Source organism: Mya arenaria, chromosome 2, assembly GCF_026914265.1.
Source record: "Mya arenaria isolate MELC-2E11 chromosome 2, ASM2691426v1".
Lineage (NCBI taxonomy): Eukaryota > Metazoa > Mollusca > Bivalvia > Myida > Myidae > Mya > Mya arenaria.
In genome coordinates this window covers 27003858-27029028 of record NC_069123.1, presented here as the reverse complement: position 1 = coordinate 27029028, position 25171 = coordinate 27003858, and the positions used below count along the sequence as shown (strand labels likewise).

The 25171-nt window shown below is 35.7% G+C and overlaps 1 pseudogene; it reads left to right on the top strand.

Annotated features, from left to right (window-relative positions):
- Positions 1 to 16040: 16040 nt before the first annotated feature.
- Positions 16041 to 16678, top strand: LOC128214062 (uncharacterized; annotated as a pseudogene).
- Positions 16679 to 25171: the final 8493 nt, after the last annotated feature.

The following is a 25171-nucleotide window of genomic DNA, read 5'->3' as shown; positions in this document are numbered from 1 at the left end:
GCAGCATTCAACGTGGTTCTGTTGGGATAAGGGTTTAGTTAGTTATGGTTGTGGAGAAATGTAAGTTCGGGTTTCATACTTTACTCTATATTTCTGGACATGGTAAACAGTTGAGTTTTGATTATGGTTGCTTGGATTATAATTGGTTTTGATATTGATATGAACTTAGGTCATGCCCCAAATTGTGTATATGTTTAGAATAATCTGGTAGGCTAAAGGCTAAGAGGGGTTTTTTTACTTACCATGAAATAATTTGTTTTCAATTGTTTTCAATCTGCTTGAAGCGAATATCTTAGGATCGCTTTTTCAAGTACCTGTTTTAATAACAAATAATTTTTTTATATGGATTAATTCCGGATAACGATGGTTTATCGACATAAATAAGTAGGTCGTTTGTACAAAATATTTTAAAAACACACAGTCGCCGAGTATTATCACACAGATATGAATCATCATTTCATAGTGTTGCTGCTGGTTATTGTTGCAATATGAGATCATGCAGGGCAATACGCGCGATAAAGTCCAATGCTTGCTCTCCGTGTCATTAAACTTTATGACGCGGTGTATTCTATTTCTTTAAATGTTAAGCAACATGCAGCTTGGTTGCATTAGGTCATTAAAGTTTTCAAAACGAATGACTTGACCCTTAAACATACCACAGTCGCATTAATATGCCCCCACACACTTGGAAGAAGAGGGGGTATATTGCTTTACACATGTCGGTCGGTCGGTCGGTCGGTCAGTCGGTCGCTCGGTCGTTTGGTAGACCAAAGCTTGTCCGAGTGATAACTTACGACGTGGGCCTGACCTGTGGATGATCCCTATTGATTTTAGGGGTCATGGGGTCAAAGGTAAAAGGTCACAATGACCTTTAATTAGGAAAAATTGTCAAAGCTTGTCCGAGTGACCTAAAAATGCCTCGACCTATGGCCATCAAACTTGACATTAAGGCTGGGCATGACCAGTAGACGACCCCTATTGTTTAAGGGGTCATCGGAATAAAAGTCATGGTCACAGTGACCTTGAATGCTTAAAAATTATCCGAGTGATAACTCGACAATGCCTGGACTCATGGCCTTTAAACTTTACTTAATGTTGGGCCTGACCAGTATATGGCCCCTATAAATTTCAGGTGTCATTGTGTCAAATGTCAAAGTGACCTTGAACACAAAATCACCAATTCCTTGACCTATGGTCATCAAACTTGCAATGAAAGTCGGGCCTGACCAGTCGATGACCCCTATCGATTTTAGGGGTCATCGAGTCAGTGATCAAGGTCACCTTGAATGCGGTTTTCCGAGTGATATCTCGACAATGCCTGCATCCATGGCCCTCAAATTTGACTTAGAGGTTGGGCCTGACCAGTAGATGACCCCTATTGAATTAAGGGGTCATTGGGTCAAAGGTCAAGGTCACAGTGACCTTGAACGTTATAATCATGTATATGTGATAGGTCGACAATGCCTGCAACCATGGCTCTCAAACTTGACATGTTGGAATGACCAGTAGACGACCCCTATAGATTTTGAGGTCATAGAGTCAAAGGTCGAGGTCACAACTCATATTGATCATTAAAATTACACCATATTTACATCCCTGCTGCTAAGGGGATACCTGCTTATCTGCAAAGGACAGTCCTTATTTGTACATGATTTAAAACTGTATCACTATCGGCACACTTTGAATGGTCATAATCTTAAAACTGCCTCAAAGGCATCCAACGCAAATGACAAATCAGCTGTCATTTTGGTCCTTGCATATTTCATTCAATTGTCCAAATATTCTTGACATCATGGCGCTCAAGAGGGACATAATGTGTGACAAACATCCCTTGTTAAAAGATATATCTGCCGGCGACTGGGTGATGTTAAGTTATACCTCCAGCGACCAACGTTTTCATTTCAACTAACCATCGTTATCCGACTAAGTCAAGTCGACTCGAATTCATATCATGCTAGCCATGTATGTTAGGACTTGAATTTCGTTCCTCTAGACAGGGTTGTCGTTAAAATCCTTGTTACTCGGCTAGTCTCTGCAGTTTTCTTAAAATCATTGTATTCATCATTTAAGCTAAATAAGACTTTGTTTCTCTTATAAATCGCAATATTATACAAATGACAAATTAATGTAGAGACAGAATACGCGTTTATGAGACAATAAGACAGACAATAGAAATTGTTTGTAGTGCAGAATATCTTCCGTAGTGTTTGTACTTTTAATTTAAGTATTTTTTGCGCTTCTATAATGCTGTTACTTATGCGACATTTATCAAACTACTAGTGGTTTAAACTGAGTGTTAGTTGAATACAAAGTCGAATCAATCGGTGTCACCATGAACTTAACGGAAAATATAATATATCAGCATTTTAACAACATAATCAGTTATCGGAAAATAAGGCATGGCTTAGGTTGAATATTGAGACAAAGTAAAACAATGTCTAGTTTTTAAACATCGTTCAATGCTCTTTAGTTGACTCAGACTGCACTTCGACCGTTTTTTATCATTTATTATATTGTGTGTTTCTTTTTCGTTTTGGCGCCACATAAGTTTATATCAGATTAATTTGTAGAAGAAGATGAATTCGATGTTAGAAGTTTTCCGCAAAATAGACTTCTAAGCTCTCATTTTTTTCAATTACGACAGTTAATGTGTTTGTGTTTATGAGGGAATGCTTTAAAAGTGCAATTGATCTTGCGGTAACAACATAATCATCCATAATAGATGCACGGTTAAGTGGTCTGAAAGCATATAAACTTAGTAAGCAGTCTTGAGCGACATGAATTATTGCTAACGATATGAGTGCGTGTTTCAAAATCAGACCTGCTCTGACTTGAATATGTTTGTGTCTATAGTTCCTTTCCATTTGGTATTTGGCCTTGTGCCCTATAAACATAGTTATTGTGCTTTTCTTTAATTTTCGATATTTGGGCTTCTCCGTGTACATATTATTGTATTATTGATAACTAATGCTTATTTAGAAGATTTTTGTTTTAATTTACTCGTGGCTTTAAATTTGTATCACCAAGCCCAACTCAATTCAATTGAATACATTACCCTCGCTTAACACCGTGCCAACGAGAGTAAAATATATATAATTGGGACACAACAAATTGATCAGTTGTTCGTTGTATTTACTTCACCTTTCCTTAATGCAAAAAGTCATTTTATAAACGAATAACGCACCTAGATTTTTGCCGATAGTTTTGTTCGTTGTATATCTTGAAAAATTAATAAAAAAATATATTTATACTTTGCTTTCAATTTTCGTATAAAAATTGTAAAAGCCTGTTTTTGAAAAACATAAAAGCGTTGTTTTCAAGAAGAAAATCTCCAAATGAACTGGCAAATCATCCTCGGCGGAAATGGAAGTTGATAACTTGAGAATAATAGCAATAACGAATTGGGAATATAAAACACATTTTCTAGTATAAATGTAGTACGTACCTGTCAAACTGTCTGAATTGTATGTTTAACAAATACAGATGGTACAAAATGTCCTGAAATTATGGAACAATAGTGATTAAGACCATATGGTAAAGCAGTTAATGTCGTGGTGAATTGCTGTCGTTATTTGGGACATGTTGAGTTTTTGGATGTCATTTTGCGGTTTGATTTATCATGACTAAAAGGAAATGGCATTCCTTTTTTAACGAGGGTTAGGATTAGGGATAGAAAAGGTCAATTAGGCACCATGAAAGCAGAAAGTGTGATTGTGCTAATCAGTTTCACAATATGTTCTGCTTTTTTGTGACAACAACAAAACAAGAAATTAGATGGGCAAAATTTACCAATCATGGCAAAAAGATTGTACTTTTAGAATTTAGAATCAAGAAAGTAATGAGGATTTGACCATGATTCAAACTCTAGAAACAATACCTGATTGGCAATACAATTGGCTGTCCAAAGAATCTGCCCAGTGATTGTTAGTTGACCTTAGTATACTACTGACTCCTCAGGTAAAATGCTGTGTAATAAAAATCAGCTTTCGACGAATCAATTTACAATTTGCCAAATGGACTCAATTTCCAAACTCGTAATAAACCGCGTTTCAAATACTTAGTTTTGATATTAAAACCTATTTGAACAGTTATAACTTTGCATACTGTTAAACAAATAGTTGCTTGAATCGCATTTAAAAATATCATCGCCATGCGGAAATCCATCTCGAAAAAGATATACAAGTGTACTTGAAATAATTTGCTTTCATCTGAGCTCAATTACACAACTCGTTGACATTGAAACATGAGAAACAAATGGTAATCTATGAAAAGCCTGTCAAATATTCTAGCAAATGCAATTGATAGTATGTCAATGCCCATAAGAATTAATATAATACGGTTCGATGGTTCATTGCGCACAGGCTAGATGCAAATTGTCACACTTTTCGTGTCATAGGTATAATATTCAAAACCGAAACCTTTTAGCTATTAAGATATAGTGTATCATTATGTAATGAGAGTCTACAATGTTGTCAAATGGAACTTTGACAGGGCCCGTTTGAAGTCCTGTGTCTGTATGTTGGCATATTCATTTCCAATATTTTGCTACAGTTTGTTATGTCTGTTAAATTTATAATCTAGACTGACGGATTCATATATTTTAAAATACTCCTACAGAGAATATGCACACAATAATGTCTGCTCTCCAGGGATTTGAGAGAGACGGGCATATAGGAAACTTTAAACAGAGGGAGACAGGCGGGTTTTTAAAGGCTTGGTAAGAGCGCTTCCTATGGACAAGCCTTCGCCGGATACCTTTTAAGCCTAAATTCAATATTAGCAACATCCAAAACTCAAGTTTATATACTCCTTTTTTGGGGCTGTGATTTTGTCAACATTTTTTTTATTTGTTTTCTTTTCTGGCTACATCGCCACAAGTGGTGCAACACACGAGTATGTGCATGACTATTGTATGCTGTATTAAAATGCCTACTCGACATATTTTTAATGTTCAACTACTGGCCGTCTGTCTGTATTTTTCAATGTATTATTGACTTTAATCAGTGTGTTTTTAATCTCAGTCCGGTTTCTATTGTTTGTGTCTGACGTTAAATGTGACGTTTAAAAAATAATTTGTATTGTTTTATGATATTAAACCATCGTTCAACTTACAAAATTGGAGTGCACGTTATCAAATTGGTTTTAGCAGTATACTAATGAAAACATGTATCATATTAATATCGTCTTTAGTTTAAACTATACTTTAGTGTATTAAAAAGAAAGAAAAAGAAACAGTGTTATCAATATCAATATAGGACACGTATAACAATGAATTTCAGCTATGCTATTTCCATTTAAGAGGAATTTGGTCTTACGATATTCAATGGACGGCACGTTGTGTTCTTCCACCATTTAATCATTCAATAGCTTTTGTCCCTTTTTTTCGTCTGGGTTACACATACACATCTCATCAGTTTGTATCCAATTTATTTGGAGTTAAAGGCCTTCTGCAGACTACGAATTATTGTAACGTATGTTATACGCCTTATAGGCGTAATGCCGTGTGATGCCTTATTCGAACCTACTTACTTCAAAGGGAAGTAATCGTGTTTTTTTTGGACGGAATTATCTGGATTATCTCAAAAACAAAATATGTTTATTACCTACATACTTAACGCCTTTCTAGTCGACACTGATCACTAACAAATAAATTGTAATTAAATTGTCATGTTGGATATTTGAAATGCTAGATATGTAGTTTTAAATACTATTGAGCTACTGAAAATTTAGAAAAGATACCTAAAATTCTGATGAAATGACACACGTCGAAGCAGCATTCGACGCGATTCTCAGTGCTTGGATTATCATTGGCTATGATATTGTAATGATGAACTAAGGTCATGCAAATTTGTGTCTATGTTTAGTATATTTTGGTTGGTAGGCATTCCCAGCCATTTGCAACAGTTCAAACGTTTTCAAACATCAAAATAAAGCGGAGAAATCCTTATTGACAATACAAATATAATAATAAAACAAATTAGAAGTTTTTTTACTGACCATTAAAAAAAATGTTTTAAAATGTTTTAAACCTGCAAGAAACAAATATCTTTGTTTTAACGTTTTATTACAACGGATAAATTATTAAGAGTACTTGTTAAAATAAAAAATAAAAATTCATAGGCTAATGCCGGATAACGATGATTTATTGGCATTAATAAGTATGTCGCTTGAGATTAAACAACACCCACTCGGTGGGTATTATCACACAAATATGATTGATCATTTCATAGTGTTGCTGCTGATTATTGTTGCAATATCAGATCATACAGGGCAATACGCGCGATAAAGTCCAATGCTTGCTCTCCGTGTCATTAAACTTTATGATGCGGTGTATTCTATTTCTTTAAATGTTAAGCAACATGCAGATTGGTTGCATTAGGTCGTAAAAGTTTGAATTGGCCCTTAAGCATACCACAGTCGCATTATAACACCCCCCCCCTTCGAAGAAGAGGGTGTATATTGCTTTGCACATGTCGGTCGGTCGGTCGGTCGGTCGGTCCGTCGGTAGACCAAAGCTTGTCCGAGTGTGAACTCAACAATTCCTAGACCTATTGTCAGCAAACTTGACATTAAGGCTGGGCCTGACCTGTAGATGATCCCTATTGAATTTAGGGGTCATCGGATCAAAGGTCACAGTGACCTTTAATTAGGAAAAATTGTCAAAGCTTGTTCGAGTATGACTCCAAATTTCCTCGACCTATGGCCATCAAACTTGACATTGAGGCTGGGCCTGACCAGTAGATTATCCAATATTCTTTTTAGGGGTCATCGGGTAAAATGACAAGGTCAAATTGACCTTAAATAGTTAAAGATTGTCCTGGTGGTAACTCGACAATGCCTGCACTCATGGCCTTTAAACTTGACTTGGAGGTTTGGGCCTGACCAGTACATGGCCCTTTTGAGTTCAGGAGTCATTGGGTTAAGGTCACAGTGACCTTGAACACAAAATCATCAATTCCTCGACCTATGATCATCAAACTTGCAACGAAAGTTGGGCTTGACCAGTCGATGACCCCTATCGAATTTAGGGGTTATCGAATCATTCATCATCTGGACATGATTAAAAACTGTATCACTTTCTCCACACTTTGAATGTTCATAATCTTAAAATGACCTCAAAGGCATCCAACGTCAATGACAAATCAGCTGTCGTTTCGGTCAATGCATATCTCATTCAATTATCCAAATATTCTTGACAACTTGGCGCACATGGGGGGGACATTATGTTTGACAAACATCTCTTGTTAACAGGTATATCTGCCGGTGACTTGGTGGTGTTAAAATATACCTCTAGCGACCTACTTATTCATTTCAATAAACCATCGTTATCCGACTTAATGAAGTCGTCTCTAATTCATATCATCCTAGCCATGTATGTTAGGCCTTGAATCTCGTTCCTCTAGACAAGGTTGTCGATAAAGTCCTTGCTACTGGGTTTGTCTCTGCAATTTTCTAATTTATCATTTAAGCTAAATAAGACTTTGTCAATCTAATAAAATTGCAATATTATACAAATAACAACTTTATGTATAGACAGAAAACCCTTTTTATGAGACAATGAGACAGACAATAAAATTTGTCTGTACTGCAGAATATTTCTTCATACTTCCTGAGTGTTCGTACTTTTAATTTAAGTATTGTGTGCGATTCTATTTTTCCTGTTACTTATACGACATTTCCATCAAATATGTACTTTTTTTTGAAAATAAGTAACGAAATATATATATATATATATATATATATATATATATATATATATATATATATATATATATATATATATATATGTTTTGAATGTTATGATTCATGAGGAGAAATGAAAAGGAACGCTGTATTTTTGGAATAACATGTTATATTATATCCCAAAAATACAAACATTGTACTGTAAAGACTGTATTGAAAAACCTATATAGTTTAATACTTTAAGAGTCGTTGCTACTAATTTCATTAAAAACATATAAAATACACGTGGCATTCGTAAAAAATTAATTAGCGTTCGGTCACAGACTTATTTGTTATACGAGTTCTGGTAATCTTTGAAGTTCAATAACTCCAGCAGCAAAAGAATTAACCCTAATCGAAGTCAAGGACACTTAATGGAACCAATTAATCTCAATATAAAAACAAAACAAAAAATGAAAGAAATAACTGTGCACATACAACAAAAGAAGCATAAAACGCAGTGATCTACCTTGTCGCCGCTCTAAAAATACTTTGACATTTGATCCATCAGCTTAGATGAACAAAAGACGATGTATAAAACGCAGTTTTCTCCCTTGTCGCCGCTCTCAAACATACTTTGAAATTGTATTCATCTGTTGAGATGAACAAGAAACGCAGCATAAACCTCAGTTATCTCCCTTGTCACCGCTCTCAAAAAAACATGGAATCCGTCTGCTGAGATAAACAACAATCGAAGCATAAAACGCAGTTATCTCCCTTGTCGCCGCTCTCAAAAATACTTTAAAATTGGATCCATCTGCTGAGATGAACAACAAACAAAGCATAAAATGCAGTTATCTCCCTTGTCGGCGCTCTCAAAAATACTTTGAAATTAGATCCATCTGCTGACATGAACAAAAAATGAAGCATAAAACGCAGTTATCTCCCTTGTCGCCGCTCTCAAAAAATACTTTGAATTTGGATCCATCTGCTGAGATGGACAAGCAACGCAGCATAAACCTCAGTTATCTCCCTTGTCACCGCTCTCAAAAAAACTTGGAATCCGTCTGCTGAGATGAACACTAATCGAAGCATAAAATGCAGTTATCTCCCTTGTCGGCGCTCTCAAAAATACTTTGAAATTGGATCCATCTGCTGACATGAACAACAAATGAAGCATAAAACGCAGTTATCTCCCTTGTCGCCGCTCTCAAAAAATACTTTGAATTTGGATCAATCTGCTGAAATGGACATCAAATGAAGTATAAAACGCAGTTATCTCCCTTGTCGGCGCTCTCAAAATTACTTTGATATTGGATCCATCTGCTGAGATGAACAACAATGAAGAATAAAACGCAGTTATCTCCCTTGTCGCCGCTCTCAAAAATACTTTGATATTGAATCCATCTGCTGAGATGAACAACAATGAAGAATAAAACGCAGTTATCTCCCTTGTCGCCGCTCTCAAAAAAATACTTTGAATTTGGATCCATCTGCTGAGATGAACAACAATGAAGAATAAAACGCAGTTATCTCCCTTGTCGGCGCTCTCAAAAATACTTTGATTAGATCCATCTGCTGAGATGGACATCAAATGAAGCATAAAACGCAGTTATCTCCCTTGTCGCCGCTCTCAAAAATACTTTGATATTGGATCCATCTGCTGAGATGAACAACAATGAAGAATAAAACGCAGTTATCTTCCTTGTCGCCGCTCTCAAAATTACTTTGATATTGGATCCATCTGCTGAGATGAACAACAATGAAGAGTAAAACGCAGTTATCTCCCTTGTCGCCGCTCTCAAATATACTTTGATATTGGATCCATCTGCTGAGATGAACAACAATGAAGAATAAAACGCAGTTATCTTCCTTGTCGCCGCTCTCAAAATTACTTTGATATTGGATCCATCTGCTGAGATGAACAACAATGAAGAATAAAACGCAGTTATCTCCCTTGTCGCCGCTCTCAAAAATACTTTGATATTGGATCCATCTGCTGAGATGAACAACAATGAAGAATAAAACGCAGTTATCTCCCTTGTCGGCGCTCTCAAAAATACTTTGATATTGGATCCATCTGCTGAGATGGACATCAAATGAAGCATAAAACGCAGTTATCTCCCTTGTCGGCGCTCTCAAAATTACTTTGATATTGGATCCATCTGCTGAGATGAACAACAATGAAGAATAAAACGCAGTTTTCTTCCTTGTCGCCGCTCTCAAAATTACTTTGATATTGGATCCATCTGCTGAGATGAACAACAATGAAGAATAAAACGCAGTTATCTCCCTTGTCGCCGCTCTCAAAAATACTTTGATATTGGATCCATCTGCTGAGATGAACAACAATGAAGAATAAAACGCAGTTATCTTCCTTGTCGCCGCTCTCAAAATTACTTTGATATTGGATCCATCTGCTGAGATGAACAACAATGAAGAGTAAAACGCAGTTATCTCCCTTGTCGCCGCTCTCAAATATACTTTGATATTGGATCCATCTGCTGAGATGAACAACAATGAAGAATAAAACGCAGTTATCTTCCTTGTCGCCGCTCTCAAAATTACTTTGATATTGGATCCATCTGCTGAGATGAACAACAATGAAGAATAAAACGCAGTTATCTCCCTTGTCGCCGCTCTCAAAAATACTTTGATATTGGATCCATCTGCTGAGATGAACAACAATGAAGAATAAAACGCAGTTATCTCCCTTGTCGGCGCTCTCAAAAATACTTTGATATTGGATCCATCTGCTGAGATGGACATCAAATGAAGCATAAAACGCAGTTATCTCCCTTGTCGGCGCTCTCAAAATTACTTTGATATTGGATCCATCTGCTGAGATGAACAACAATGAAGAATAAAACGCAGTTATCTTCCTTGTCGCCGCTCTCAAAATTACTTTGATATTGGATCCATCTGCTGAGATGAACAACAATGAAGATTAAAACGCAGTTATCTCCCTTGTCGCCGCTCTCAAAAATACTTTGATATTGGATCCATCTGCTGAGATGAACAGCAATGAAGAATAAAACGCAGTTATCTTCCTTGTCGCCGCTCTCAAAATTACTTTGATATTGGATCCATCTGCTGAGATGAACAACAATGAAGAGTAAAACGCAGTTATCTCCCTTGTCGGCGCTCTCAAAAATACTTTGATATTGGATCCATCTGCTGAGATGAACAACAATGAAGAATAAAACGCAGTTATCTCCCTTGTCGCCGCTCTCAAAAATACTTTGATATTGGATCCATCTGCTGAGATGAACAACAATGAAGAATAAAACGCAGTTACCTCCCTTGTCGCCGCTCTCAAAAATACTTTGATATTGGATCCATCTGCTATGACTACTAAGGTCACTGCATTTAACATTTTGAACGAACTATTCATTACTTAAATACTCTGAATAAATTTCAATAAGTTAACGTTCTACTTATTCACTGATTTACAATAGTAAAATTGTTGTTGGGAAGACTATTATCAAATTATTTAATAACTTCTGCGGACAACGACTTATTATTAGGTTATAAGTTATAGCATTAAAGACAAATTAATTATCGATACGATTAATCGGTGTCAGGTTGTAATAAAGTACTAAAACTACCATTCGTCCATGTAAATCACAAAAGGTGTATTACTGTATAACATAAAAAGCGCTTTTGAAATGGCCGAAACTGAAACGGACTAGAGAAATACATTTCCAAATAACTAAACGCTGCTTTAATTAAAACGTTGAAAACGTTGAAATTTCGATCGAATAGGCGAAGAACTAAACGTTGGGCGATGCGCCGATTGTTTGGTTGAAAATAAAGGTTGTACTCGTCATGTGTTTTCTTTTAAATATAGGCTTTGCTCTACATTTCCAAAAATGAAATCATTGATTAATTTAAGTTTATTTCTCTGAATATACAGTTAACAACTTCATAAATGACAAATTGAAAAATATATATTTTTATCAAAACAGAAAATATAACTCTGGAGAAGATCGCAGAAAATATGTTTTGTGAGTTTTGCTGAGTCGAGAAGATCGCAGAAAATATGTTTTGTGAGTTTTGCTGAGTATGTGTACTTTTTAATGATTCTATTTTCACTGTAATGTAACTTATACCACACCTTCATTAATTTGTTCTTTGTACAAAACTAGTTAAGGAAAATGTTGCATTAGGAGGAAAGACGAGAGGGACATGCACGCTCACCGGGGATATTTCCTTACGTGCGCGATATGTAGGTTTCATATGTCTTCATCCCTTCTATTCTAAGTTTTTGTCATTCAATGCACTTCATTTAAGTAGAAGGTTTTAGAAATTTATTGCAGATATCTTACCCGTACTTTACGTCAAGTAGGTTAACCAATTTTAAAATATGATATATATATATATATATATATATATATATATATATATATATATATATATATATATATAAACAATGTCTTGTACGTCACAGCGATTTGGTACAAATATTTTATGTTAATATATAAAACTTTGTGTTCTTAAAGCTGCACTCTTACAGATTGAACATTTTGACAACTTTTTTTATTTTTTGCCTTGGAACGTGCCAATTTATGCGAAAATGCATGTTTACCATTATTTAATACTGCCGACAAAAATTAGATCGCATATATGTATATCTAATTTAAAAAAAATGATGTTGTATGCATTTTTCTTAAACCGTTAGTAACGCTTTTGGCCATAAAACTTCGAATGGAAATATGACAATCTGCGATCTGATCTATTCACTGGTTTGCAGATATTTACGCAAAAATATTTCTCATTCAAAGACAAATTTAAAAAAGTTGTCAAAACGGTAAATCTGTGAGAGTGCAGCTTTAAAGAGTGAATGAGATAAACAAAAATGCTTTAAAAAAATAGACAGAGAAGATTAAGGAACGTGATAAAATTGTTTTGTTTTTATTAGGAACACACCTTTACTTTCATTGGTCAAAGGATCGAAATGTTTAATGAAATGAATTACAGAATAAAGATGAGTTTGTTTTTCCAAACAGAAATTTACAATTTTATTTTAACTTTTAGGGTAATTGAATCACCTTAAGCATTGAAAATGGGGCTGAATTTTGGTATCTAATATGTGAGCAGAAAAATAACACATTCAATGAGACATTCAACAAGAAAGTTAAGATGACAGTGCACTTAAAGTGCATTAAGACCAAACTAAACGCAATCTCAATGTTCTGCGCTCTTGACGCCCCAAATAAAAAGATACCCTGAAATTGGATCCATTTGAGGAGGTAGACAGCAAAAGGAGTCCCTTTAAATTGTTTTATTGTTCATATTTATCACATTATTCTTTACTTCTGTAATCTGAACTTATTCTCTCGTCGACTATTTATTCACTGCATTCTTTAATTTAACATTTATAATCGTCTTTCAGAGCATTTGAAAACTGATTCATTTTCAAAGTATGTCATTTCAGTAATTTAGGAACATTTCTATTTATCTTTTTGATCTTAATTGTAAATGGTGAAAATGAGAATGATGATGTAAGATTTGCCGTGAACAATATTATAAATTAAATCGTTAGCATATTCCATGTTTTCGTTACATGTACCAAATGACACCAACTTTCCTATGATAGCAGTAAGCAAATAAAAGTGGATCTAACAATGGTGGCATTAAGTGCTGCCGTTTATTCAGACAATATGGTACATGTTGCATCATAAGCCTCGGTTAAATTTAGACAATATGATAACATTATTAGTCATTCTTAGCTTAAGCCAGTCAGGTGATGTTGGCAAGTTTAGCCTTTGTTTGATTGAGATAGTCTGATGATTGTGGCAATTTTAGCCTTTGTTTGATTGCGACAGTCTGATGATGGTGGAAATTTTAGCCTTTGTTTGATTAAGGCAGTCTGATGATGTTGGCAAGTTTAGCCTTTGTTTGATTGAGGCAGTCTGATGATGGTGGAAATTTTAGCCTTTGCTTGATTAAGGCAGTCTGATGATGTTGGCAAGTTTAGCCTTTGTTTGATTGAGGCAGTCTGATGAAGGTGGAAATTTAAGCCTTTGTTTGATTAAGGCAGTCTGATGATGTTGGCAAGTTTAGCCTTTGTTTGATTGAGGCAGTCTGATGATGTTGGCAAGTTTAGCCTTTGTTTGATTAAGGCAGTCTGATGATGTTGGCAAGTTAAGCCTTTGTTTGATTAAGGCAGTCTGATGATGTTGGCAAGTTTAGCCTTTGTTTGATTAAGGCAGTCTGATAATGTTGGTAAGTTTAGCCTTTGATTGATTAAGGCAGATTGATGATGTTGGCAAGTTTAGCCTTTGTTTGATTAAGGCAGTCTGATGATGTTGGTAAGTTTAGCCTTTGTTTGATTAAGGCAGATTGATGATGTTGGCAAGTTTAGCCTTTGTTTGATTAAGGCAGTCAGGTGATCGTGGCAAGTTTAGCCTTTGTTTGATTGAGACAGTCTGATGATGGTGGCAAGTTTAGCATTTGTTTGATTGAGGCAGTCTGATAATGTTGGCAATTTTAGCATTTGTTTGATTGAGACTGAGACTGTTTGGTGATGGCGACATCTTTAGCCTCTTTTTGATTAGGACAGTCTGGTGATGGTGATTTACATATCCAAACATTTATCAATAATTGCAAAATTAACCGTATTAGGCTTATACAAGCCAGCGTCATCTTGAAGACAATAACGAATAAAGTAAAATTCTATACGTGGTCCACAAATGCTTGTATGTGGATTTAATATTTGAATATTGCATAGTGCGTTTTGGACATCTTATGCTACAAAAAACGTTTTGGTTATGGTATAAACGTGACAGTTTCCTTTTTCAGATAAATTCAACATAAGGATTTGATGCAAATATTGCGTTAGATTTAAAAGTGGAAATTTGATATAATCTGAGAATCTTCCTTTTTGTATGAATTTTGACAAATGGGTGAGTGTACTCCATGGGTCTTTGTCGTGAATACAATCAATAAGAAAACATTTAATGTTCGCTGTGTCCTCAGTTTATAGGGATCAGGAAACATGATATGACATAACTCAACATATCGTTCAAACATATGATAATTAGAAATGATGAATTTGGAAAAACTTCTCATCTCTTTAGAATTTCCCTTAATTTCAAAATGTTCCATATGCAAAATCGATACATAATCAGTATAACAAACATATATTTTTAGTTTTTTCTACTTACTAAATAATGCATTTATGGAAACTATTAATTACTGGTAACAAGATTGTAACCGTGTATTTAATAGCTGAAAGCGCCAACATATTTGGGTGGGATACGTTGCTCCGTCAAAATTGACGTTCAAAATAAAATATCTTTCAAATTCTTTGAAAATTGGCCAGAATGATGAGTCAGGCATATTTTCCTGATTTTTGCTAAAATGACTTATGTCGGCGTTGTCGGTTAGTGCAAAAAGACGCTATCTAATACAATACCACTTTTTCATTTTGGATACGTTTGGCGTTACTGAACAGCCGTTTGTAATTATAAATTTAGGGAAATTGCCGTAAAGATGCCTTACTACATGTATATAACTAATACAATATGCATTTTCAACAAATGTGCCAATTATTTAATGTGCAGAAGATAAGCTGATTGTCATTAGATAATTGTGCACGTATATTTACGTTCAACGACTGGCCTTGAAGTGAAAATAACTTCATTAAATGCACGGCACTTCCTATATTTTTTTCTATCATTTTATAGCCTGATATTCAGCCTTTCGTGTTATGTAATAAAATATATGTGTTTTCGGGCTAATTAAGCAACCAATTTAAAACAATGCATTCAGAAACGTTAGCTTTAACGTTGTCGACGTCGACGTTGTTTTGATATACCTAGTTGTAATGCTGGCGTTAATTTATTTTGAAAACTGAATGCAAAAAGAACGGTATGTCGTCCAATAACCAAGAAAGAAATGTTAAAATAGCATTAAGCAAATGCAACGAAAATATGATTTTCTATAACAAAATGTGTTTTTGATAGATTTGCATTAATGATTGATAAATCTATCGGTTGCATGAATGATTGAGATTATGCATATTCACGTGCATGCGTATTGGTAAAGGTAAGATTTATCATAATTTGCGATGATCACCTTTACATAAACATGTCACATAACTTTTTTAAGATATATCATTCTTGGATGATTAACAGTATTATCGTCAAACGATGCTCCGAGTGGGGATCAAATCCGGGACCTTCTGACCAAGAGTCCGATACGTGCAATCTGTGTTAGCAAGTGCGCGTTTTTGTCGAAACCGTGCACGTGCTCAATTAAACCGGAAACAACGTCATATAAAATACAAATGCAGAAGACCGATGCAATGAAGCAGAAGACATGAATATTCGCAAGAAAATGGAAAGTTTAATAAAGAAAACATCAAGAAACGGATGCAGAACCTTGTACAGATTCGTAAGAAAGGCGAGTCTGACTTGGAAGGAAGACGAGTCGTTGAGTTAAAGATTTTGATAGACGGCTTGAAAAAATGCTGCAAGAGCGCGGAACATTTGTCGCTTACTAACATAACATCAGAAACTAAATACGGTCTTGGGAGTATTCTTTGTTATAGAATGCATGTCATGTCTGGTTGACAACACAGTGCCGACTGGAAAACGACACAAGGCTAGTGATCACAAAAGTGGAACTCGTGCTTTGATGTAAATACAAAGTTAGCTGCAGGTAAATGTTTCTTTCGAAAATTACAAAAATAAAGCTAAGTAATAGTTTGCTGCAGTTTTCAGCATGCATAAATATTACTATAATCTTAATGAATGTTACCCCCCAAAAATCCCTAATTAACGTCAAATAGGTTGTATATATTTATTGAAATGCTTCAATTCTTTCAGCCATGATCAACGCTGGCATTGGGGAACAACAAATGAATAATACTCTTGTCTACTTGACCCTTCCTCTTGTTAATAAGAAGACCCTCAAGAACAGGGAGCGAGAAATCGGCGAGAGCATTGAGGCAGTTGCCGAGCAGTCATGTTCACGTGCAGTGGAAGAAGAAATTCGAGATTCTGAGTAACTATTTATACATTACAAATGAACTATTTTTAAGTTATGGTATAAAACACAACTGTACTTAATTCAAGTAAAAGCATTCCAATGACGGATATAATTAAACTAGTAGCTTAGTTATACAAGAAAATGCTTGTGACTATTTGTTGACATATTTCTCCTGAATACATACAATTTGAAACAACGGAGTTTCCACTATGACAAATTAATGCCTACGCTTTATCCTCCGCCGGAAGTATCTTTCTTACTGTAATTAAATGTTGTAAATAATGGAATTGTAGGGAAACAGATTAACAGTGGGTAGAGGTTTCGGCGGATGGCGGCTGGCAGAAACGAGGAACTGGTCACATTAACAACAGCTTGTCCGGTAAATAGGATTCCAGTTACTTTTCATCTTGTAAGCTTGCAACAAGCGCTGTATGCTCTTCAAAATGAGTTAAGAAAAACACCTTGCACTAGCAGATCCAGGGGGGGGGGTCCAAGTTTACTTTTATTTCAATATAGAAGAAACAAAATAATAGTACGCCCAAAAAGCAGCATTTCGGACTAGATATTTAGACAAAATTTTGTATAAATACAATTTCATTCTTAAATATATTTTGATGAATCGAATTATTGAATTATTTAAACGCCTTTAATGCATATATTCTTCTTTTCATCAGGGCACGTGACAATTGTCGGCAAATCATCAACGAAATGTTTGAGCTTTGGCGTTGCTAAAACAAATTGTAGATTTTGCAAGAATGTAATCAGAAGAAAAGTTCCAGCAACGAAGCACAAATGCGGGAAGAACTGGACGGGCTCTTCAAAAGCAATGGAGCCATTCCTGACACTGAAATGCCTTCATGATTTGAAACGAAAAGGCCTCGAGGTAAATGCATTAACAATGGACGACGACACGTCAACGTATACTAGAGTGAAACGATGCCTTTTTCCGTCCCTTCGAAAAAAATAGTGATAAAAACCATGTCGTGAAAAACATGACCTTTACAAAGTAAAATTAAACAACAACAAAATAGGCAATGAAATCATTTCATTTGTAAAGAAGTGCTTTTCTTACACTGTATCCCAAAACCAAGGTGATCCAGACGGCATAAAGAGAAACCTTACCGCCATAGTTCCACACAGCTACGGGGAATATGGCGGCTGTGTCCAGAAGTGGTGTCGTGCTGGGGACGCAAATTACCGTCATTCGGATCAACGGATCAGGCCGTAAGAGAGGACATTAAAAAGGTGATAGATCCAGCGCAACAATGACGGAAAAGCTGGCAACACTTTCAACAACGAATCCAAACAATAATATGAACATGATGATATCAAGAAAAGCGCCTAAAGGGTCGCATTACTCTGAGTCTGAGAGCCTTGATATTCGTGTTTCGGCGGCAGTAGCACAAAAGAATGAAGGACACGCTTATATATTAAAGGTTTGTTTGTGTAAACAACTACGACCTCATACTTACATATTTATAAAACAAATGTAAAAAAAATATTGCTATATTCTATACAATGATGATGATGATGATTTGCTTTCAGGTGAACGATGCCCACAGTCTATCACCAGGACAAATCACAATGAAACGTTGCCAGGAGTTAGATAAGAAACGCAAGTTTAACGCTACACAACACAGGACTGTAAAACAGAAAAGGTGTCGTATTGAGCTAAAGGTAGATATGTTTATATAATTAATTCATCACATACACATGGTACATATACGTCCCTTACAAATTAAGATATTCCCTATAGTATTTTAAATCCCGTGATATTCAAATGCTATAACCTATTACTGTTAATTAGTGTATTACTATACATATATATTTATAAATCTAGCGAATGGATCCCTTAACAATTTTGCCCTTTCACATATGGTAAAAGTAGACGAGCGTTGGATTGACAAACGCACGTGCGCCATGTGTGCCACTTTTACCTATCGGAATGCCTCAAGGGTATATATTAGAAAATGTGTGGTTTTATGTTTTACAGGAACAGCGGATTCGCAATGACACGTCTGCTTAAGTACAATCGATTCAGCAGACGACATCACACCAGACGACATAGTTGAAATCTCAGCGCCACTTATTCCCCCAAGTATAAGGCCGTCCGTGTCTGCCCGCAACCGGACACTCTCATAGTTTTCGACATTGAGACCACGGGATTAGGTACCAAAATTTTCAACATTTCGTACAATTTTCCACAAAAAAAATAATATTAACGTGTCCTTCAGTCAGCGTAGTATATATATAGATATAAGTTCCTTATAACTAGGTAATTTTTATACCCGTTTAATAATTATTTGTGTAATTTCAGCACACGACAGTGACATTATTCAGCTGTCAGCTAAGCATTTGGATACCGGCGACACGTTTTCGGCATACATCAGACCCGCCGGTGGCCGTATTCCGACCACCATCACATCTTTTACCGGAATCGCGATACATGGAGAGCAAATGTTTTATAACATGACACCGGTTGGGTCTACAGACGTGTTTACTGGCCTGTCTTCGTTTTCTGATAGCCCATAATGCAGCTTTTGACACTTGAGTATTAATAAATAGCTCCCTGCGTTGTAGTGTAAGCCATTCTCATATTTATGGTTTTGCAGACAGTTTAAAGCTATGCAAAGCAATCTTTCCTGGACGATCAAGTTACAAATTATCTGCTATCGTGCAAAATGTGTTGAAAATTGACTTCAATGCTCACAACGCGGAAGCTGATGTTGCCGCCCTTTGAGCCCTGCTTCAAACAGTCGACGCTCTACCACAGAAGCTGCAGATAACCTATTACAAGAAGCTCATTATAACCTTAACATGCTTAAGAATGAAAAGAACTACCTGCGGACATATGATATGTATATCATTGCAAAGGCATTAACATAGGCCGCAGCAAAAGTATTGGCTGGTACTGGACTGCACGGGAAGTTACTCCAAACAGCGTACCACCGTTCTGGGTGCGATGGACTATCCGTAGGCGTGAGACCACAGTTATTTTTACTATATGTTTCATGTAGACACTAACCTGGCTTTTGACTTTATACACATCCCAATTGAAAAACAAGGACATGGCATCTCTAGAACAATTCAAGACACTAAATATAATCACAAGAAAACACCACGTTGACCATTGACCCGACTGTCAAAATTGAGTTCAAATACATAACCCTTAGCCAAGGAGTCAATCGGCTACAAACAACTAATTTTCAGACTTCCACAAGCTATGATTTTTCCAATATTTACACTGAAAACTATCAATTTCTGCAATAGAATGTCAAATTCAGTCAAGTTCTCTGCAAAAAGAACATTTTTTGCTTCTTTTTCATTCAATTTTAATAAAATATTGATACTTGAACACAAGCACTCTTTTGTCTGTATTCACATCCGGATCTTGGTCAACGGGGGGCAGATAACTGGCGTGAGACCACAGTTATTTTTACTATATGTTTCATATAGACACTAACCTGGCTTTTGACTTTATACACACCCCAATTGAAAAACAAGGACATGGCATCTCTAGAACAATTCAAGACACAAAATATAATCACAAGAGAACACCATGTTGACCATTGACCCGACTGTCAAAATTGAGTTCAAATACATAACCCTTCCGCCAGGGAGTCAATCGGCTACAAACAACTAATTTTCAGACTTCCACAAGCTATGATTTTTCCAATATTTACATTGAAAACTATCAATTTCTGCAATAGAGTGTCAAATTCAGTCAAGTTCTCTGCAAAAAGAACATTTTTTGCTTCTTTTTCATTCAATTTTAATAAAATATTGATACTTGAACACAAGCACTCTTTGTTTCTGTATTCATATCCGGATCTTGGTCAACGGGGGGCAGATAACTGTGGTCTTGAGCCTATTTAAGCAACATTTTTTCAGAAACAGACTTCAAAACTCCTATAGTTCAGCTTCAGGCTATATGCAACACATACTGAAAGTTTGGCAATGATATATCAAACACTAAATGAATGAGACAAGTATTAGCACCTGTGGTATTTTCATAAAAAGCAGAAACAGCCATTTCCCTCAAATGTTAAGCCGCAAACCTTTGAAGAGCCATTATTTCCTTATGCATTGGAATAATTTGACCAAGTAAAGTTTTCCTTGTAGCTTTTAATGGTGTCTATAGAACAGCACCACAGAACTGGCCTGCCTACTCTTTTAAGATTTTTTTCCTAAGCAAAATAAGGTTTTTCCACTTCATCGGCTTAGTGTTTTATATAAAAAATGACATAGAGCCAAACTGAAATGCCTCAACTTGTCAAAATTTTGCTTTTCTGGTCCACTTATATACAAAGGTAACAGAACTGTCCAGTTTAACACAAGAAATTTAGTGATCATGTGTTAATAGACAGTCTAAACAACACTATATGCCAAATTGTTGGCTTCCGGGACAAATGGCGCAACAAAGGAAATGGCAAAAAACACACCAAAACTTAAAGATTCATGACAACTGCTAGTGTTTTCATGTATGAGGTGGCTACATGATGTAGAAAATGCAGAGATAGCATTATTATGCCCATTTTTAAAAAATTTTTACTTTAAGAATCTGTTTTGAAGGCTAGATTTGGCATTAAATTCAGAGTACAGCACTTCACTATTGTCTATAAGATGCTTATTTACACCTGATTTGCTATAAATCTCACTCAATGGAATCATTTACACACAAACAAGTACTACAGAGTTGACTAACATCTTCATTCTTCTGAAATATTGGATTCAGAGCTGCATCTCCTGGATTCAGATTGCAGGACTACCGCCTGGGGAAAGGGCCGCAGCTAACTGGAGCTTATTGGCACATCATGATCTGCAAGCAAGACACAAAAGCAATGTTTTACACAAATAAAACTATCTGCCACTACTGTTAAAGTTTGAAAAAGGCCTGTAAACACTCATTTGAGGCATACACAACCTTTAATATAGTCATAAATGTGATAAATATGCAGAAAAGTTCATGAATTCAAAGATTTTCAGGACAAATTTAATAGAATATATAGTCTTTTGGACATTTTGCAATCAGTTTTTAACAACTCAAAGGTAAATCTCATCTTATTGAGTACCCAGATGCATTTTGCAAGCATTCAAACCAGACATGCTTAGAATTTCTTCTTACTTGGAGATGGTAATTCCATTCTTGAAAATCCTTGCCGAGAGCCGGTATGGAAAACCACAGAGACCACAGTTTTACCAGCACTGGTTCTTGTCCTTGAAAATTCCTCTGTGGCTACAGCAACCAGGCTGGCTATTAAAATAAGCAATAAATTAGGGTTTTTAAAACATTTATACTGTATTAAGGTTGTGTTTTTTTAATGCATTAAGGGAAAAGGCTCTATTCTTTATGAAAACTGCTCACTTTTTATTTATTTTGCCTTGAGAAATGTCAAGTTTTTCAATGAATAAACTGAATAAATGAATGAATTAATGAATATATATGAATGATTGATAGAATGAATTAATGAATTAATGAAAGGTGGCATTATTTCTTTAAAATTGGGATCTCATTGTGTTGCTGTGATTGTTAAAGTATATGTTTTCTTGTCCATAAGCTGAAAATCATATGCACACTAAATAAAACATCATTCTGCATCCTATGTGCAGTAAGTTTTGTTTAATTGCTTATAGAATTTGCAATTATTGTAATGTTTGCTTAAAAGAGCAAACAAAATGTGTGAATAGATGCACAATACAGACCAAAGACTGATACAAGTCAGCAGTTTCATTAGAAAATAATATTATTATCAAAGCCACATCAGAAATGATTGACAACATGAAAGAAATTCATTTAGGAATGGAACAAACAGTCTCAATGGGCTTATATGACCAAACTGTCTCACTTTGTACTTCAGTTTGGATACCATTTTCTAATATATTATCTTGAAGTACTTACAAATTACAGCATGTTGGCAAACACCAAGTACAGCTTGGCCTCTGGTGGGCAGCTTGGTGGGGGGGGGGGTTCTTCAACAGACAGTTCCTCCTGGGTCTACTTCCTATGTTAAAAAAATCCCTCCATTTATACTTTGGAATTGAAAGTGAGGCTTTCATTCATTAGTTACCATCATTTGGAACTATTTCCAAACATTAAATTGAAAGTGAAAGTAGTTTTTTTTAAAAATGTCAAAAATATATAAGAAAATTATATATTATTAATTTATATTATGTAATATAAGATTTTCACATTTCATACTCAAACACCAATATTCTATGGCTAAGCACTGTCAACAGGCCAAATTTCAACCAGATAGCTGTATAAATTAAGAATTTAAAACAATTTAAAATAGGCCACCCCTCCAAAAGCTTCCTCTATATCAGGCGTGAGACCACAGTTATTTTTACTATATGTTTCATATAGACACTAACCTGGCTTTTGACTTTATACACACCCCAATTGAAAAACAAGGACATGGCATCTCTAGAACAATTCAAGACACAAAATATAATCACAAGAGAACACCATGTTGACCATTGACCCGACTGTCAAAATTGAGTTCAAATACATAACCCTTCCGCCAGGGAGTCAATCGGCTACAAACAACTAATTTTCAGACTTCCACAAGCTATGATTTTTCCAATATTTACATTGAAAACTATCAATTTCTGCAATAGAGTGTCAAATTCAGTCAAGTTCTCTGCAAAAAGAACATTTTTTGCTTCTTTTTCATTCAATTTTAATAAAATATTGATACTTGAACACAAGCACTCTTTGTTTCTGTATTCATATCCGGATCTTGGTCAACGGGGGGCAGATAACTGTGGTCTTAAGCCAACTGTGGTCTTGAGCCTGTAGTGCTAAAAAACAGATTAGTTAAATCGGCAAAACCAGTCGCGGCTTTATCATCTTATTTTTCTGAGTTATATATATGTGAATTTTTGTCAAAACATTACAACTGCTATACATAAATATGTTTTGGCAAATCGCAGTACAATTTATGATCGCAATGGTATTGTTTAATACCTTAACAATTATTATTATCATTATTATTATTATTATTATTATTATCATTATTATTATTATTATTATTATTATTATTATTATTATTATTATTATTATATACTGTAAACACCCTCTGCAATTCACTCAAATCTGCATGCGATATTGCACCAGTCAATTGTAACCACGCCCCCCCCCCAGGTCCGGGGTATAGTGGGGACTTTGACATTTGGTCCAGCCAAACCCGGCTAAAATCCCCATCCTGCGGGGACGAACAGATGGTTAAATTCCCGCAAAGTGCCCCTGCACCCCAGGGACCCTAGGTAAGGCCCATTCCCCGCTATATTTAAAGCGAAATACTGTAAACACCCTGTGCGATTCACTCAAATCTGCATGCGATAATGCACCAGTCAATTGTAACCACGCCCCCCCCCCCAGGTCCGGGGAATAGTGAATAGTGGGGACTTTGACATTTGGTCCAGCCAAACCCGGCTAAAATCCCCACCCTGTGAGGACGAACAGATGGTTAAATTCCCGCCAAATGCCCCTGCACCCCAGGGACCCTAGGTAAGGCACATTCCCCGCTATATTTAAAGCGAAGACAAAACCACCGCATTCACCCGGAACTGCGGGCCACCTGAAAAGTAAACACACGGCCCATTTCCCCGTCTATCCCCTGTATACCCCCGGACCTGTGGGATGCCGTGGTTACAATTGACTGGTGCATAAGACCCCAGCTTCTCGATAAATCTCAAGCGTAACGGACTATTTCCATAAATTGGGGCAAAGAAACATGACATACAAAATAAAAAGTCATGTACATACAGTGTAATAATGCTCAAAAGCAATATGTTTGGTCATAAAGAAGTTTTGTTACTATAGTATAGGACAATTTGATTTCAGTGTAAATCACTTTTAAATGGGATATGTCAGATTAGCACAAATTACAAACTTTTTCTTTGTATTTCAGAATGCATCCATGCCACCTGGTTTTTGACATAACAGCTGTGGACTGATTTTCAGCAATGCAGGTATTGCCATGTTAGTATTGCCATGTTATGTATTAGTGGAGGCAATAAGTTTGAAAATAAACCGGACTTTTGTCAAGGTTTCCCTGAAATAAATTGCCAGTATGTTACTTGCTATAAGCTCTTTGATATTAACATTTGCTTGTTATGACATCATGATCAGTTTTGATTTCAATATTGTGCTCCGATTGGATTAGCGCTACACCATTAACTACTGATATGGAGGTTCCAAGTTAATTTCTTTCATACCGTTTCTGGTGCGGCTTTAAGATAATATCATTTTCTAATGAAACTGTTGACTTGTATTGGTCTTTCGTCTGTATTGTGCATCTATTCGCACATTTTGTTTGCTCTTTTAAGCAAACATACATAATTGCAAACAAGTATCAAAACTTACTACACATACATGTATGATGCAGAATGATGTTTCATTTTAAATAGTGTGCATATGATTTTCAGCTAATGAACAAGAAAAACATCCACTTAAACAATCACAGCAACACAATGAGATCCCTATCTTAAGAAATATTGCTTCTTTTCA